The sequence below is a fragment of the Micropterus salmoides genome, unplaced genomic scaffold (genome assembly GCF_014851395.1).
Source record: "Micropterus salmoides isolate LMB-PRFRI ecotype aquatic unplaced genomic scaffold, ASM1485139v1 Ms_hic_scaffold_17, whole genome shotgun sequence".
In the NCBI taxonomy this organism is placed as follows: Eukaryota; Metazoa; Chordata; class Actinopteri; order Centrarchiformes; family Centrarchidae; genus Micropterus; species Micropterus salmoides.
In genome coordinates this window covers 15,087,571-15,105,175 of record NW_024040817.1, presented here as the reverse complement: position 1 = coordinate 15,105,175, position 17,605 = coordinate 15,087,571, and the positions used below count along the sequence as shown (strand labels likewise).

The following is a 17,605-nucleotide window of genomic DNA, read 5'->3' as shown; positions in this document are numbered from 1 at the left end:
AAGTTTTTGGGATTACAACATTGATTTATCTTCACTCAAGCTTCTCAGCAGCTAGATTCCGTGCACATCCGGTTCCAGTGTTGTTAGCGTTGTTTTGCACTACTTCATATGTATATAAAAACCAGACAAAACTGGACATTGCTGGGAGAAAAAAAAGCAAAGAGGTTTAACTACCTGGTGGGTTCAGAAAACATATGTATCTAACTTTATTCCAGCTATCATACTTTACTGTGACCAAGTTAGAATAGCATAGCCCTGATCGATCCGAACTCCCTTCAGAAAACAAACATTTTAGAAGTTGTTGTCCTGCTGTCTTGCTGACAGACCTGACAAAGCATGGATTCATATGTTTAACAAATCTGCATCACATTGTAGTTATTTCAGCATCAGCTTGATCCGTTTATTGCTATTTAATCACAGCAAAATGTTTACTTTGGGTTCATACAGTTGTAGCAATGGCGAGTTGTGTTTATTTGTGTTGTGTGTGAACACTCAGCAGTTGTCCAGTGATAAAACCCCCGCGAGGAGAGCGTTGCGTTGATTAAATTCACGTTTGGTCTGAATGCCGCATTAAAGAGGTGGTATTATGCTTTTTGGCTTTTTGCCTCTCCTTTATTGAGTTATATACCTTTTTGGTGCATGTAATAGGTTTGCAAGTGAAAAAGTCCAAAGTCCAGACCAAAGGGAGTTCCCATCTCCCACAGAAAACTCTGGTCTGAACTGCTTGAAAACAGCTTGTTTGTATTCCAGCCGCTTCCCTATGTCGTCACAGGGATGAAAGCTAAATGCGCCTCATATAACGCTCTCCAAGTGGCTACTCCGACACGCCCTCAAAAACGCCGGTGGAAAAACACTGAGCTGTAGCACACACCTCTCCTCTCCCTTCCAAACACTAGCGACCCTCCAGGCAGTCAATGGACATAAAGTTGTTACTGTGATGTAAAGACAGAGCTCAGTTAAAACTTTATGGATGAAAGATCCATTTGTTACAGATTAATAACTCACCACTCTGAAACTCTTGCTCCAGTCTATGTTGCCAAGCTGGTTGGCAACATATATAGCTGAATTGCAGCCGTGTTTGCCGGCTTCTGACCTGCCCTTCTCTGCTTCTGATTGGCTAGTAATCCTTAACTAGGAACTGCACACGTGCATCTCCCAACAAAGATCATTTAGAGACCAGATGTATCACTCCACAGCTAAAATGAAGCCTTCAACACAGGGTGAAAAGAGGAGCTGCAGCAATGTATGACAAAAAAATATGGTGTTTTTTTGAAAATTAAACAATGTAAACCTGTTCTGGTACAACGCCTAGATAAGATTATGAACATGAAAATGAGCATAATACCACCTCTTTAAATAAACTCCTTCAAAATTTGAGGTCCGCCTGAACTCTCAGTTCTTTTAAAACTAGGATTTTTTGTTTTCCACTGGGACAATTAATTCATATCACTCACTGCACTGTTTTTTTAATGTCACAATTTAGTGTTTTATTCAAATTCTGCTACTTTTTTACCTATTCTCTCATATTTATATGTATCTGTCCATATTGTGTTTCTTTTTTATCTTTATGCCTTTTTATGCCTTGTGTAAAGCACAATCTCTTTGTTGTTTAAAGGTGCTATAAAAATAAACTTGCCTTCCCTTGCCAATGCTTCTAATGAAGTGATTGTCTAATTGTGTGAAACACCCTTTCCAACAGCGGCATCGGGGGAAGGTACATCTAAAATGTTTGTAATTTTCCGACACAAACAATCCAACAATCACGAGCATGTAGCCAGGTGTGCAGAGTGGTGAAAGGGTTTGAATGTCTCTCTCAAGCTTTTTTATTCACTCTTTAACTATGTATACCTGAGCACAGCACATAAATGGCTTCGAGGAGAGATTGACAGAAAGTGTGCTCTATTATTACTAATCAAAACAAACACAACACTTGTAACTCATGTATGAGCGTATGAGAGCCCTGGTGGACTTGGACAAATGTATCTGTAAATTGCAAACAACAATAATTTGTGATCATTTCAGAAATATGACGCTGTCACTGCTTGTGATATGTGTGCTTGCACATCGATTTTGTGAAACAGGCCCGTGGTTCCTTTGGAGCATTCTGAGACCTTAAAGGTGGGGTAAACAATTCTGGAGAAATCCAACAACCTGACAAATACCACGATATAAAGCAAACGACGATACAGCAAGTAACACAACCAACGTTAGCTAAGTTGTGGGTTAGCAAACTGGCGCTAAAGTTGCTGCTGTGAAGCTAATGTGCAGAGAGGATGAGACGCACACCAGCTCCAGACAGTAATACTCAAAACTCTCCTGCTATTATAGCATATATATTATAACATCACAACAACAGCATATCTCAGTCAACTAGAAAGACATTAATACTGTATATGTTATCTGACAGACAAATCACGGCTGGAATACTGTTGTGTGGTGGGGTGCGAGCCACTTTGTTTCCCATTTACAGTGCCAGGGCTGTGTACAAGACTTTTTTTTCAGCGCACACACAGAACCGACAGCTAGCGAACCGTGAGGAGAGATTCACTGAATTTGACAAAAAGACGTGTACTGGACTAAAATCGTTTTAACCTTTAATCCTAAACCCTTTTTGTGACAATCACACAAAGGTTAAAATATTCTTCGGAGAGTGATGTGCACTTAAAAAGGCAAAAGTGACCTTCGAGGTGGATTATCATCAAGTGTTAACTAACAGAATAGTGGCAGTAGTGAGCAGCACGTCACTGCCATCGAGTCTCGTATTAACAAGGGCAAATGGTGTTACACATGTGAAGCACCCTAGAGAGACCAGTTAGTGATACTTTTTACAGTTCTTTCAGCCATAGATAGGTCAAATATGAGTGAGTACATGAATTAATGGAAGAATGAATGAATGTGAGTGACTCGATTTCCGCAATTTAAACTGTAAATACAGATAACTGTATTATTTTATCTACATCCAGTTAATGTTTTGCCAGTGTCTTTATTTACTTTTCCCCACATCAGAATCTCAGGAATGGTGTCAGACATCTCGACACATTAAAACATTATGAGCTGATTTACACTGAATTTTAATATGGAACATTCAGGGTAATGCAGGAATTGGTGCATTATAGAGCAGTTTTCAGTGTAACAAATAGGATCTAATGGCTGAGTAATTGGATGACAATTTGGAGTAACAGCACTAGCAAGTCTCTCTCATACTCCATAAATAATGGGGCGCACCCACACATTCGACATCTAGCTGAGGTGATCTCCTGCAAAAGCAGCAAATTGGCTGTTGTTAGCAGTCAATGGCGGTGTTTTGACACTCCTCCTGTGCGCCTCAAGGACTCATTGATTACTTGACAGCTGCTGTGCAGCTGAGTTGCTCGGCCTCCTCTTCAGCTTGGTCAATGCACCAAAATTACAACCTTGAAGTCTTGGACAATTGGGGCCTCAGTGACAAAGCTGCAAACACAAAGGTGGTTTGTTCGTGACTCCTCAAAAAAGCAGCTCACTCCTGCCAGGACTATAACTGCATAATCATATGTGTTGCATAGCACAGTCTATAAGATGATGAATGGCTATGTTGGGTCTTGTTTAATTACACTATGGGGATAAAAACAATTTGTAATCAGTCTCAATTTGTAACATTTAACCATCATCAAATGAAAAAGGAGCTTTTGAAGTGTTAACTTCAAAAGCTACGGCAGCACCATATCCTTAATGGAGACATAGATTGTTTTTTTTATTGGCCAGCTTCCAAATGCAAACCCATTCACCTCGCCTCTCTCCACTGCCCTCTGCCATGCTAAAAGCCCACCCTCCGCCTACCCTTCATTTTCTTTCTTTGGCCGTCCTCCCGCCTCTCGACGTGCCTCTTATTTGTCCTTCATCACCAAACATTTCAGGCCTCAAAATCTTTTACAACTTTTTTCTTTTTCTTTTTCTCAGACAATCTCTCTGTTCATACCCACTAAATCTCCCCCCCTGATCCCCTTGATTCTGCTCCTCCCCTTTTTAAACCTCTCTCACCGTCTCATTCGCAGTCGGATCACGCATGAATGCGGCATGGTTGTGCCAATGCCAGCTCTTTGCCAATCTGCCTGGGTGAGTTTGTGTGCCAATATGAGTCTGGTGGGAAGCCCCTCCACTGGAGGCCAGTGTGGTGTATAAGCCACCACCCTGGCCTCTGCTGGTGTCGGGTCAGGTGAAGCTTTGTGGGGATTACAGTTCAGCCTCTTGAGAGGGCAAAAACAAATTAATCATGTTGAGCCAAAGTATATATCTAGGAATGCCTAAAAAACAAAATATAAATGTTCATTACAATAATCCAAAGGATATTTATACACTGACATTATTTCAGCCAAACATGACAACATAAAAATTTAGCACAGGCGCAACAAAATAACGCCATTGAACAAACTGGCAAATACCAAGATGGCCATGAGAAGAAGAGTTACTGTTGCAACAGAAAACTGAAAAAAATTGATGCTGAGCAGAACTAAATATAAGAATCGTTATGAAGTCAGCCAAAAATTGTTAGTAAATTAAGTGGCTACTTTCCCCCAAAAAAGGTCATTACAGCCAGTTTTTACATCATGCTTGTAACAGTGTTTATGTAAACCTCTCAAATTTAATTTTGTGGCAATTCAGTTTGTTAATATCATCTAAATTGTTGTTATCACATCCAATAACACTCTGGGTGTATGGATTATCACGCACATGATCATCATGTGTTAATCTTGCCTAACAACAGCTGAGACAATACTGAGCAATAACATATTGTTTGTCAGTCATTACTGCTAAAATAATTAAACTCTTATTTTGAGGGAATATCCATTGCATAAGTTTTGGGTTTTGTATGAAATCTGGCAGCCGAGGATTATCCATTAAGACGACTAGAAAATCTTTACAAATGTTCAGGTTTGATAAGAAGAATTCATCTACTGAACTGATGGTAATTGATAATAAACATATTCAAGAAAGAATTTAGTTAATTTCGTTGATGCATATGAATAGAATATTGTTTCAATATATAGTTTTTAAATTAGCAATTCAAAAGAAATAATACAGATGATCAGTTTGGGAAAGAACTGATTGTGAAATTAAAAGTAAAAAAGTGAAATTCTGAAATCTTGCTGCTTATTTTCACCTAAAATAAATTTAAAATGTATGGCCATATTGCATGACTTTTAGGACTTTTATTTTCGACACAATCAATTTCAAGATTGTGGGAAGTGGTGACAGGTTAAAATAATGAGCATTCTGGTCTTCAACCTTCAAAATTGTATATTAAAATCAGAGAGGAAAGACCTCATGGTATTTGACAAGAGAAGCGTAACCAAAAACAAAACTGATCACTGAATGACTATCTGGAGATGTCATCTGCCTTGCAACACATTTCTGTCAATTAAAGTGAAAACCTTTTCCTTACAAAAAAAATACAAAAAAACGTTGCTGTGAAAGCTAAAAGATTTCAGATGACTCTCCACCACTCATCGTCTTTGAGAAGTGACGCACAGAGACTATGGCACCACCCAAACAATGTGGGGGCACGGAGGAGCAAAATCTGCCCAGTGACAGCAAATAAACTGTTACGTCTGGCAAGTGCCAGCTCGACAGGAATGCAGGTCTCAGACAGCGGTTCTCAAACTCAGGGCCCAGGACCGCTGATGGTCCATTTGATTTTACAGAAGGGCACACACTGTTTAGATAATAATAATTTGATAATTAACTGAATTAAAAAAAAATCCAACAAAACGTAAAACAAACTATAATATACTTTATCTAAACTATCGTGAGTCACTAAGTGATGAGAAAAAACTAATATATGGATAGTCAAACAAATAGATAAATGTACAAATAATGAATGAACGCTTCAAAATTCAGCTTCACTACAGCCAACAGCATAGAATGGAATTATTACTTTGTAAATTCTATTTATAAGAAGGAAGTCATTTAGAGACCCCCTGTCCCCCTCAAAACTGGATCTGTATGCCGGACTCAGACCTGAGATCCCCATCGATGATCATGCATGTCTTAAGTCGGATGGCAGCTTGGTGCAGGGCCAGGATAAGCATCCACTACTCACAAACCATAAATTATTAGCTCTCTCAAGACAGAATGAGATTCTGTAGTGCAATTTCTATCAAACCCCCCTTTATTACCCTCGTTGTACCTTATTTACAAAGGCAGAAAATGTTACCATGGGAACACACTACCAGGCAACCTCAGTGGCTTGGCACGATGCCCAATGGTTGCTAGAGCACTGTTGTCAGTGGCTATTGGGTCGACTAGTTTCCTGTCAGTAGCAGAGGAGAAAGCGTGTTTTTATTTGAGTGTGCGTGTTCGCACCGCTTAATAAAATGTACACTCATAATTTAATGTTCTTATTCCATAAGAACCTCTGTACTATTCATGACCATAAAAAGCAGGAGGCTCTGACAATATAGTTCAAAACCATGAACTTAATATTTAATTATTTTAAATAATATGGGCCATTTTGAATTGGTTTTCTCTTAGCTGGTTGGACTCTGTGGGTGACAAATGATAGGAGGCAGCTTTGGTTGCCTAATCTACTCTAATATTTTTTCTTGGTTGAGTGTATGTTTGTCACAGACAAAGAAAAAGAGAGAGCATAATCATGCAAGTAGTTATGTGAGATCCCATGTGCAATTATGTTAATTAACATTCATAATAGCTCTCCAATTTAGTCTTCCTTCAACAGGGTTTATTGTATGAGAGCTAACAGTTGGGAAGTAGTCTGTTTATAGTATATATATGAAATTTTCGCTTCAATACGCATTTTCATTAAGAACAAATGGGTGTTTTTATGATGAGAGTAAAAATAACAGGGACAGGAGGAGACAGAAAGAGACTGTCAGAGAAGAAAACGAAGCTAAGAGACATGAAAATGTCTCTCTGTACACCTGGAGCTGACGTTCTCCATCGCTAGCTCTGGTGTCTCAAGCTGTTTGCTCTCTCTTTCATTTCAGTCAAATTCAAAGAGTCTTTGTTGGTGTAAACGGGAAGAAACAGATGTTGCCAAAGCATTTACCTCACAACCGGGATCAAGTTTGAGGTTTTTCCCATGGCTCTCTTCTCACTGGGGAGCTTCTATGGTTGACCACGGCATTCCTGAAATCAGCAGAGTACCATGCAGATTTTTAGCATACCACAGGATAGGAAGGGGAACATCAATAAACACTTTTAGCCATGAAGTTGGGATAAGTAAACAAATAAAGTTAGCCACCCAGACCCAACCTTTTTTGGGCTTATACAGGCCACGTAGTCTGGTAGTGACATTTTCAGCAAACACATCCTGGGCTCAATCATTAAAGAATACTACAAGATAATTATATCATAATGGACCAATCCCTGATTAGAGATGAAGCACTCGGCAGCACAAAGAACTGAATAGAAACGCATGCATTTATGACAGAGGAAGCATCAAACCTTGTGTGCAGAGTATGAAATGGATTAACAAAGTGGTAAGATAATTGTGAGAATGAATACTGCGGCATCAACTAAGCATGAATGAAAGGGTGGTACAAAAATACATGTACAGCGCCGGAGACAGTTAAAGTCAACGGTGATGAATAATGCATTAATAATGCTAGAAAAATACATCCGACATAAATTAAACAGCAGTGAACCAAACAAATGCAATAATTATGACATGGCAACACAATGAAAGACAACAGACGGATATGTGCGGCTTTTGTGTCGGTGTGCGCTCAACAATTCCCACATGCGTACGTATATGGGTCTGCATGTTCCTGCCTGCATTCACTTAAGGAGAGCGGGTATTGCCTGTGGTGCATCTTATCTAATATTACCAAGAGGAAACACAGCCTCTCCCCCTTGCCTCTTCCTCCCCCCTCACTTTGAACTAAAGCTGCTGCTGGAGATGCAGTCTGACTGAGCACAGCATGTCCTGAAAGGAGGTCAGAGGGCAGGAAAAACAGTCTGGTGTCATGGCAACTTGATGCCACGAACCAAAAATTTGGAGTGGCAGTTGGGGCCGTCAGAAAGGTTGGTCAGCCTGTCATGGCTTACTGAAGACGGCATTATCTACTTGGATAACTGAACTAAACATCGAGCCTTAAAGAATAAAATATTTCAGTTGTAGCTAAAGCTTGATATATTTTCTCCTTCTGTGTCCTAGATCTTAAAAATAAATCAATGAGCCACAGTGGGTGACATGTTCCTTAATTACCATGAACATGACCACTATAGTTTATTTTGAGTGACCCCCATGTCATGGTGGCGTAAATCCTCACTAGCACATTCTGCAGCTGAAAAGAGTCCCTAACAAACGCACTATTTACTCCTCTGTGAGTTTCATTTGAAAGAAACTACAACACAGCCTCCTCATTGATTCCGGGGTACCAACGCAGAGGGATCCGACAGAAAAAACGCAAGGATGTTTGGCAAAAAGTTGTAAAGTTTTTTAAAAGACATTTTTAGGGGATTTTTCTCCCTTATTGGACAGCATGCGATTGAAAAGGCAAACAGGAAATTGGATTGGGGGAGAGAGAGGGCCATGACATGCAAGAAAGGTGGTGGGGGTGGAGTCAAACTGGCAATGCTGTGGATATATGGCATGCGCTGTAACCATTCTGCCACCAAGGTGTGGCAACCTGGCCATACTTTTGACAGACCGCAACGTAACATTGTCACGCAAAATGCTGCATTGGCCAATCAAATACATGCAAGCGCACATTCCTTGTAGATTATTTTGTAATGAACTCCGTATTTCTACTGTTACCTTGTGATTGTTGAGTTGAAAGATAAAATAAACTCAGCAGTGAACAGTTTTCATAGTGTTATAAACCAGTGTTCCTCTTTCTGTGTCTGACGAGCATTCAAACTCACAGATCTGTTACTCAAGCTGGACTTCCTGGATTGTATTTCATGGCTCACTGGTACCTGAAGCAACACACCCGACCAAAGTAGCCCATTGTGCTGTTTTAACGCAGGGCCATTTTTGGACCGCTAACACAATGTCAATGGTAAGAAAAATTTCCTTGCGATGTATTCAACACATTTTCATATATTACATTTTATTTCTGTATAATTGAGAATTGTTTAGGTTTTTGCTCTGGACCTTTAGTATATTATAACCCATTCTTACATTCTTCTGTACTCCTTATGATGCAGTTTTTGGAAAGCCCATAAATTAACATAGTGTGGTCTTAAACGTGATTGACTTAATGTGATAATTTTATTCTGAAGACTGAAGGGTTTTCAAGAAATACACAATTACTGCCACAAATGACATCTTGGCTAACGTAGCTCTCTGAACAATTGCCACCAAACTAAATTCCTCTCATTTGTTACACTAATGACTACATTTCAGTAAACCTGAGAAATGAACTGCGGCTGTAATTGTGTCGCCTGCCGGTGCCAGCCATAGGCTGCCTATGTTTTCATCTCACTCCTGAGGTGTTGGATCAATATGGAATCCAGGTTTCTTTGTATGTCATTAGCTTGTTTGATGCTTGAGCTGAGACCTCTCACAACTTCATGTTTTCAGCCTCTGAAATCTCTCAGATGAAGAGTGTGTGATTGCTGGCGTGTCTGTCTGCAGTGTGGGTGTGTGTGTGTGCATATTAACCTTTATATCAGATTACATATAACAGGCGTTTTTTTTCTTCGCGTAGATGTTTGTGTGTGTGCGTGCACGTGTGCTGCATCTGTACGGGTGCGTGAATGAGGCTTGTGTACGCACGGTGTGTGTCCTTGTGTTTGTTCAATGCGGCAGAGGGTGGAGTGGCAGATCAATAGGAAACAAATGAATTCAGATCAATATTAAGCCAGGGAGTGAAGAGGAGAGAGAAGGAGAGACTGAAAGCGAGTGAGTGGGGTGATGCACCACAGAAGTGGAGGAGGAGTAGGAGGGGGAGGAGATTTGGTGGGTTGGAGGGGTGATGTGTTAGCAGCAGCACAGCGACTAACTGTACACTTGGGAAAGATCACTCATTTCTCCAGCCCAAACCTCAGTGCTTTGAGGTCACTGTTAAAATGGATGGTTAAGAGAGGTAGAGGAAACAGATAGACACATGTGAGCAGTGGTGCCCAGCATTTCTACATAACAGGTGGTTTTGTGTTTTAGTGGACAGTGGTAGTCAAATGAGACTGGATTTGAATATGGTCAAGCGCAATATCCAAATTGCAGAAGCTGTAATTTTTTTGATGAAGGTAAAATGTGTGACACAACAGCATTAAAAATCAGGGACTGTAGTGCTGCAGTACTAACCATGTTCTCCATGTTTGTTTGGTACAACCCCAACAAATGTCACATCATCATTAGCTTAATAATGAAAGTTTGTATGCAAAAATTATCATCCTATTTTCAATTTCTGTCAAAATAATCACAAGAGGATTTTTTACTAATCTCTATTTTTAATCTCACTGAGACCCGGTTAAATAAAGTTACGTATTTTTTCTCTTAATTTTCTTTTCTTTTCTTATGGAAAGCCCTTTAAAAGGTGCTCTAAAAATTGCGTATGATTAAAATAATGGTGTATAAACTTTAATCTAGTGTGTCCCTTTTTTTCAATCCACTCTTTCAAACATTTTTCAAGAAATAGAAAAAGCAGTAATGGTTTTTGTGGCTGACAACAATCAACAATCATTTTAATTTTGTTATTGCAGTATTTTAGTAATACACGCTGTAAAACTGCCTATTTTTTTGATCGAGAACAGTCTGTTAATGACTGCGATGAAAGGGTCATGGCTGTAAATAAACAAACCTTGATCTCTGATCTCACAACAGCAACATCTGCCACACAGCAGCAGTAATCACCGTAACCCTTCAATTCCATGTACATACACAACTTACACTACTACCAAACAATTAGTAGGGTAGTTATTTTCATTGTCAATGAATCTGTTGAGTACTTTCTGCGTTAATTGATTTTGTTTTGTCTATAAAATGGCAGAAAATCGTAACAAAATGTCTGTTGTAATTTCTGTGAGCTCAAGGTGATGTTTTGAAATTGCTTTTTTTGTGTCTGGCCAATAGTGTAAAACTTGAAGATATTCAGTTTATAATTATATGAACCAGAGAAAAATATTTGAGAATCTTGAATCAGAGAATGTGTGGCACTTTGTTTAAAAAATTGCATTTGATCAATAAACTGATCAATCGACTAATTGTTTCAGCTCTAAATGTTGGGTTTTAGTCTGGTTTGTACTCACAAAAAAACAAATACATCAGATTTGGATAAAGAGTTCTGGTCTAAAATGCCAGATTGCTGTCTAACAGCACATGTAAGGTCCTCTGCTGAGATATGATCCACCAGTCGACTACATTTGTCTAGACTGCGACGGAGAATCCACCAGAGATTTGATTGAGTATCACATTTCTAATGTTGTAAATTTTATTTTGAGCTGAGCAATACATAGGTGATGGATTGCAGCAGTATCGATATCATCCTCTTTGACGTTTACCTTTATGAGTGTCGTTAAGTATTTGTGGTATTTATACCGGCTACATGGGTTTACAATTTTTGATACATTTACAGTACAGTCCTATCATTCATTTTCTCATTTATCAAAATCTTTTTATCTTTTTACTAGTGAAATATATCATGCCAGAGCAGGGATTTCTGCCTATGCTTAAAAAAATATTTGAGATTTATTTGCTTCAGAGCATTGGCTTGAAATTGCAAACAGGATCGTCTCGGCTATAAGTATCTGCTCATCTCTTGTCAGTGAGATCAAAAAACCAAGAGCCATTTGGGAGTCGGAATTGAATGAGACTTTTAAGTGATGGTGGCAAAAACAAACACATGGGTGCTGAGTGCTTGTGAACGGGCACTCTTCACTTCCAGCTTGGAGATCCTCGGCTCTTGAGATGGATTCCAATGATAAATGCCTCAGATTTGAGTGCAGTACCTCTTAGAGAATATACAGCATGCTGTAAGCGATATTGTTTAATTGAAGAGGATACCTATAGAAATGGATTCTGGAGAAATCACCATTTGGCCTTGAAAGAAAAGCATGAATGGCACAGGGACCAATGAATACTATCATACAATTTTTAATTATTAGTTATTATAATTTGCACACTGCATATTTTTTTGGAGAGAATCAGGTTAAATGTAATTCACCTCAAAAACTATGATATGATTCATAGTTGATCATTTACGGTATGACCAGATAAGGGTCCAGTGTGCACAATATAGGTTCTTATTTTTACAATTCCAGTGTAAATTCAGGCTGTACTGATAATCTACATATGCAGTAAAATAACACAAACATGGGTGAGGGATGGCTGGATATGAAGGTGAAGTAATAAAATATTGGCATTGTAACATGCTACTTTATTCACACTGTGACTGTGCTCTCCTGTCATTAAAAATGTATGAACGTTGACATATGATGCAATTCACATCATTATAATTATTATTATTAATTAAACAGAGACGGCAACTAATGATTATTTTCATTTTCAATTAGTCATTTGGTCTCTAAAATGTCAGAAAATAGTGGAAAATGTCGCTCACGGTTTCCTAGAGCTGAAGATGATGAGTGTTACTTTTGACCAACGGGTTAGTTAGGAAAGTTATTGAATTTACTATCATAGAAGACAAAGAAACCCCTCAAACATTCACATTTGAGAAGCTGGAACCAGTGATTTTCTTTCATTAAAACATGACTTTAACAATCAATCTATTATCAAAGTTGTTCCTGATCAATTTTCTTACAACTGACTATTCATCTAGTTGTTTGAGTTCTACATTAAATGTTAGTACAATACGTTCCATAGCCATCTAACCTGGATTTTGGCTGTAGCCATAATTGTATCACACAATTTTCTCTCACATCAAAGAAACAATTCCTCTGTCAGCCATGTTTCCAATCATACATCTCATTGTCTTTCATTATGTTTCTCTGTGCTACATAAATGCTACCATCGCTTCATATGAATCACCTTAAATTGCATATTTTGTAGCACCCAATGGACCCAGTGGAGCAAAGGAGGGCGTGGGTGAGAGGAGCTGCAGCAAGTGACAGCTTCCTCCTGAGTCAATCTCTCAGACTTGCGTGGAGAATAATGTCTGAAGCAGAGAGCTCAGCAGTCCTTCAACTACATCACTGTCGCTCATTTCACCCTTGTTGAACTCACACTACCATTTCCACCTTTGGCAATTTCGCACCGCGAGTAAAGTTGAGAGACAGTGACCATGGATACAAATGAGATAAAGAGGGACGCAGAGAGATAGACGCTGCAGATAAAATGTTAAATGTGTGTGTATGTGTGTGCGTCTGTTATCAGAAGAAAGAACATTAGAGAGGAAAAGAAATAGAGATATCATATGTAGGACAACAGACTGATGTTTATTTTCAGTGTTGACTATTCTGTTTTTTTATTGCTTAATTGTTTGGTATATAAAGTGTCAGAAAATAATATAAAAATTCCCATCACAAGCTCAAGATAACGTCTTTAAATGGCTTGTTTTGTCCAATTGTGTTAAACTTAACAGACTTCACTGACAATGATATCAAAAAGAGAAAAGCTAAAATTCCTTGTGTTTGATAAGCTCAAACCAGCAAATGTTTGGCATTTTTCCTTGATGACTTAAATCATTGATCGATTATCAAAATTGTTGTCAAAATAGTTTTCTTACTTGCCTTTTTCGCTTTTCATGCAAAGGCTCATTTTGTATCCTAGCTTAAGTGATAGAGAGAGCTACAGACAGACAGAGAGAGAGACAGTGAGAAATACCTGAGGCAGTGATGTAGAACTTCAACTCCAACTAGACACGTCTGCTAAAAAAAAAAAAAAGCATGGAGAGGCAAACATCGCCATGTCTCTCAGCTTTTTCTTCCTCTCTCCTCTTTAATCTGACAGCCCACCCCCCTCTTTCTGTCTCTCTTACTCCCTCTTTGTCTCTCTGTCTCTGCCTCTGTCCCCCTGAGCTGTGTTCTGTGTGTTCCATCCCCACCTCCCTCCATCTCCCTGCCTCTAATGTGCTTTGGCGTGTGTTACCCACGGGTGCTTGCGCGCTGCTGCCGCCATCCTAAAGCCGGGTCAGGGGGGCAGCTGAAGCGGCGCGATGCTGTCCGTGACATCATCAGTCACTGCTATTACTCATGCCTCACCTCCCCTCACTGTCTGAAAGTGCCAGGGCTTTAGCTGCTTTGGTGGCAGGCCGGGCGCACACACACACACACACATACACACAAACAAACACGCACACAGATTTACACACATGTTGTCAGAGCTAAATAAAAACAGATTTATCCCCAAATTCTGTAAATCCAATTTGGAGATTTTTGTTTCCAAAAATAGGTCAGGCTCGCACATAGTTGAGATTAAAATAATTTTTGTATAAAATATTGATGCTTCATTGCAAGCAACTGCTTTGTCATAGTAGGTGTTAGTTTCCGAAATGTTGAATATCTTTTATGGAATTAAACTCTTAACACTTAACCTAAATGGACTATGAGATAGCATTACATTGCAGTTAGTAATTCAACACAAAATAGCTGATAATCAAAGTTATGTGTTTATTAATGAACACATTAATCATTTAGCAGATAAAATGTTTAGAAATAGAGAAACATCATATTTTCCCAAAGCCCAAGTTGACATCTTTAGATTGCAAAGGTGACTAAGAAAACCAGCAAATATTCACATTAAAGAAGGAACCAGTGATTTTATTTTGTATTTTTGCTTAAAAGATCACTAAACCATAATAAATCACCAAAACAGGATAAATTGTCTAAATATCGAGTAATCCATTAATTGACTAATCGTTTCAGCTCTAAATATGTGCTTTAATATATGTATCATTTTGTTTTATTAGGTTTCAGTAGCTGAAATGCTGAATATACATTTAGGGAATTAAACGCTTCATTTAATAATTCAGTTTTAACCTTAATGGACTACAAGATGGGAATGACAGTCAATAATTTAACATGATAGAATACTTCAGATGGTGTGGTACACTGTCACTCATAGAAAAGTATGCTAAAAAACCTAATGTATATATACATGAATATTTTTTAAGGCAGCAACGAATGACTATTTTAATTATTGATTCATCTTAAAAAATTTTCAGTTGCTGAATTAAACGTTTAGGCCTATAAAATGTCTAAAAATATTGAAAAATGTCCAACACAACTTTATAGAGCAAAAAGAATAATGTTTGGTAGTTTTATTATGATTTATGGAATTCAGACAGCCAGTTTTGACCTAAAGGGATTAAAATGAAATGTTAATTCTGTTTAATTCTCACTGTTGTTAAAATACCTAATGTGGCAAACCCCCAACATCTGTCATCCATTTAAAGTGAAACATGCTGCTTTATAAATTGCATAGGATCAGTAGCAATAAATCCTCAAAGGTTTTATATGTATAATGTGTATGGATGTATGAGGAATCTCCAGATGGGGCTGCCCATACCCCTCTGCATGACCTGTAAGACTGTGCACAGCCTACTGTGTAAAAGTAGAGAAATGTGCTTCCATTCAGTGTGCATGTGTGTGAGGTTCAGACTGTGTCAAATCACCGCATCTGCCTTCAGCAGAAACACTCCTGTACCTTGGGGTCTGTCTGTCACCTCTGCTGTCAGCCAATAAAGAGGTGAGACTCTGCAAACTCCTTCACTCAGGAATACAGATAGCTGGTATAAAACGCTTGGCCTGTGTGTGGGAAGGCACTGTATAAATCATACATGACCAGCACCACCAGGCACCATATGCATACAGTACGGCGTTAATAACAGCCAATGTATATGGCTGCGTCTTTTTTGTCTCACTCCCCTGCACTCCCTCCATGTCCTCTTGAAAGCACCTGCAGCACTGAACTCAATGTGCCACAGAAAAAGACAGACAGGGAGAGACAGACTCAAAAAAAAGAAAGGAGGGTGAAGGGTTGGGGGAATGGATAAACCAGACGACAATGACAGAATAATGCCGTTTGGAGTATAAATACCTAAAGGCAAGAACATTCGCAGACGAAAATTACGAGCAAAAATTGCATGGGGACAAATAAAAGACATGAAAAACATGAGGCAAAGTAGGACGGCAAAATCGACGGCGTGACGGAAAGACAGACAGACATATTAACTAAAAGAGACACGAGAGAGACAGAGACAGACAAATAGTGAGCAGGAAGAACAAAAGATGAAATGATGGGAAGGAAGAGAGTGGAAGGGGATAAAGAAGGACAGACTTTGAGCCAGACAGAGGAAAATGAAGAGATACAGAGAGAGAGAGAGAGAGAGAGAGGCAGGCAGAATTAGAAAAAGATAGAGGAGGCCAATGAGACAGAGGCGCAGGGTGGCAGTGCGCATGCTAAAATAGGTGGCAGACTCTTGTCAGTGCAGTGACCTAGTAGCGCAGGACTGAGGAATTCTGCCTGTCGACCAGGACACATTCCTCTGGTCCTCAGACTTTAACCCATGCCACACCGCCATACAGTGCTGCATTGGCTTACATGGCTTCTCTGTTCCTGACACATGAAAAATATTACCTATATTAACAAGTCTCTCACATGCTACTGCCCCTACACAGTTTATAAAGCAGCATTAACAAGTCCCATTTTGAGTGGGAGCTGCGAATGATGAAAAATATCAGCACAGCTCAGCAGCTAGCTCTGAATCAACGGCCTGTGCCGCCTGCAGAGATTGTGTGTGCATATGTGTGCATACGTCCCTGCAAAAACACATTGTGAAAAAATATCAGGGCAAGAAGGGCTCTATTGTGTTGCAGAGGCAGAATGTAGCTCTTATTCTCCTGCTGCTGGACCGGGGGCATGGGATGACATCAGCACAAAGACAAAAATGTAATGTGAGGCATCTCCAAAGCGAGCTTCAAGGCTAGACCACAGGCCGCCCTTTATACCCGCACTCCCTCACTTTTCAACAGCATCTGATAATCGGGATGTGACCAACAGATGACCCTTCCACTTGTTGCTTACTGAGATAAGTCACAGCCAACTGTGTTACACCAAACTGACTCAAATAGGCGTGCCAGCAAAGTGGAAGATTGTCTGCTTGCTGCTTCTACGTAGGCCCACAGTTAGCACATATCTGTGAGGTTAATCACGACAGAATGACTCAGGGAACAGTAATTCAATTATTCTGATGGTGCATCGACATTTCGATCGGGCCACGGACTAAAATGGCTGACCAAGTGTTCCTAACTGCTGAGTGCCATTAAGCAAACATCTAGTCAGTAAAGCACTTGGTTTTAAACAAACCTATACATAGACTCAATCTCTGGGGAGACGTGGAAAGTACAGGATCTGTTGCTTATTCTTGATCACTTTTTAATGAAATAAATGTTCAGTAAATACTTCCTTACCTGATAAAAACCACATCTTCAATGAAAAAGTTCAGGTTGTCTCAGAGGCGCAATCTGAAAAACAGATACACATACATATATTATTTGCATTATAATTACTTTGTGAATTGTAGGTACTCCATAAAGCATGATTTATTTATTATTTATTCCATATATATGATTTATGAATCGATTCTGGATTATTTGTTTATTTTGTTGTTTAATTGTCTGTTAAAATGAATCCAGCCCCATTCTTCACTTTAATTCACTCGTTACCCTTGCTGTATATTTAACCATATGATTACTTCAATCAAAT

The 17,605-nt window shown here is 39.1% G+C and overlaps 1 long non-coding RNA gene across 3 annotated transcripts in view; it reads right to left on the bottom strand.

Annotated features, from left to right (window-relative positions):
• The window catches only part of LOC119907921, a 32,080-nt gene that overhangs the window by 7,816 nt on the left and 6,659 nt on the right, over window positions 1–17,605 (bottom strand). For all 3 annotated transcript variants that reach the window (XR_005445154.1, XR_005445153.1, XR_005445155.1), the window contains exons 2-3: window positions 17,311–17,364; window positions 7,043–7,122 (exon numbers count right to left, since the gene is read on the bottom strand). This is a non-coding gene — a long non-coding RNA (uncharacterized LOC119907921). The remainder of the gene's footprint in view (window positions 1–7,042; window positions 7,123–17,310; window positions 17,365–17,605) is intronic.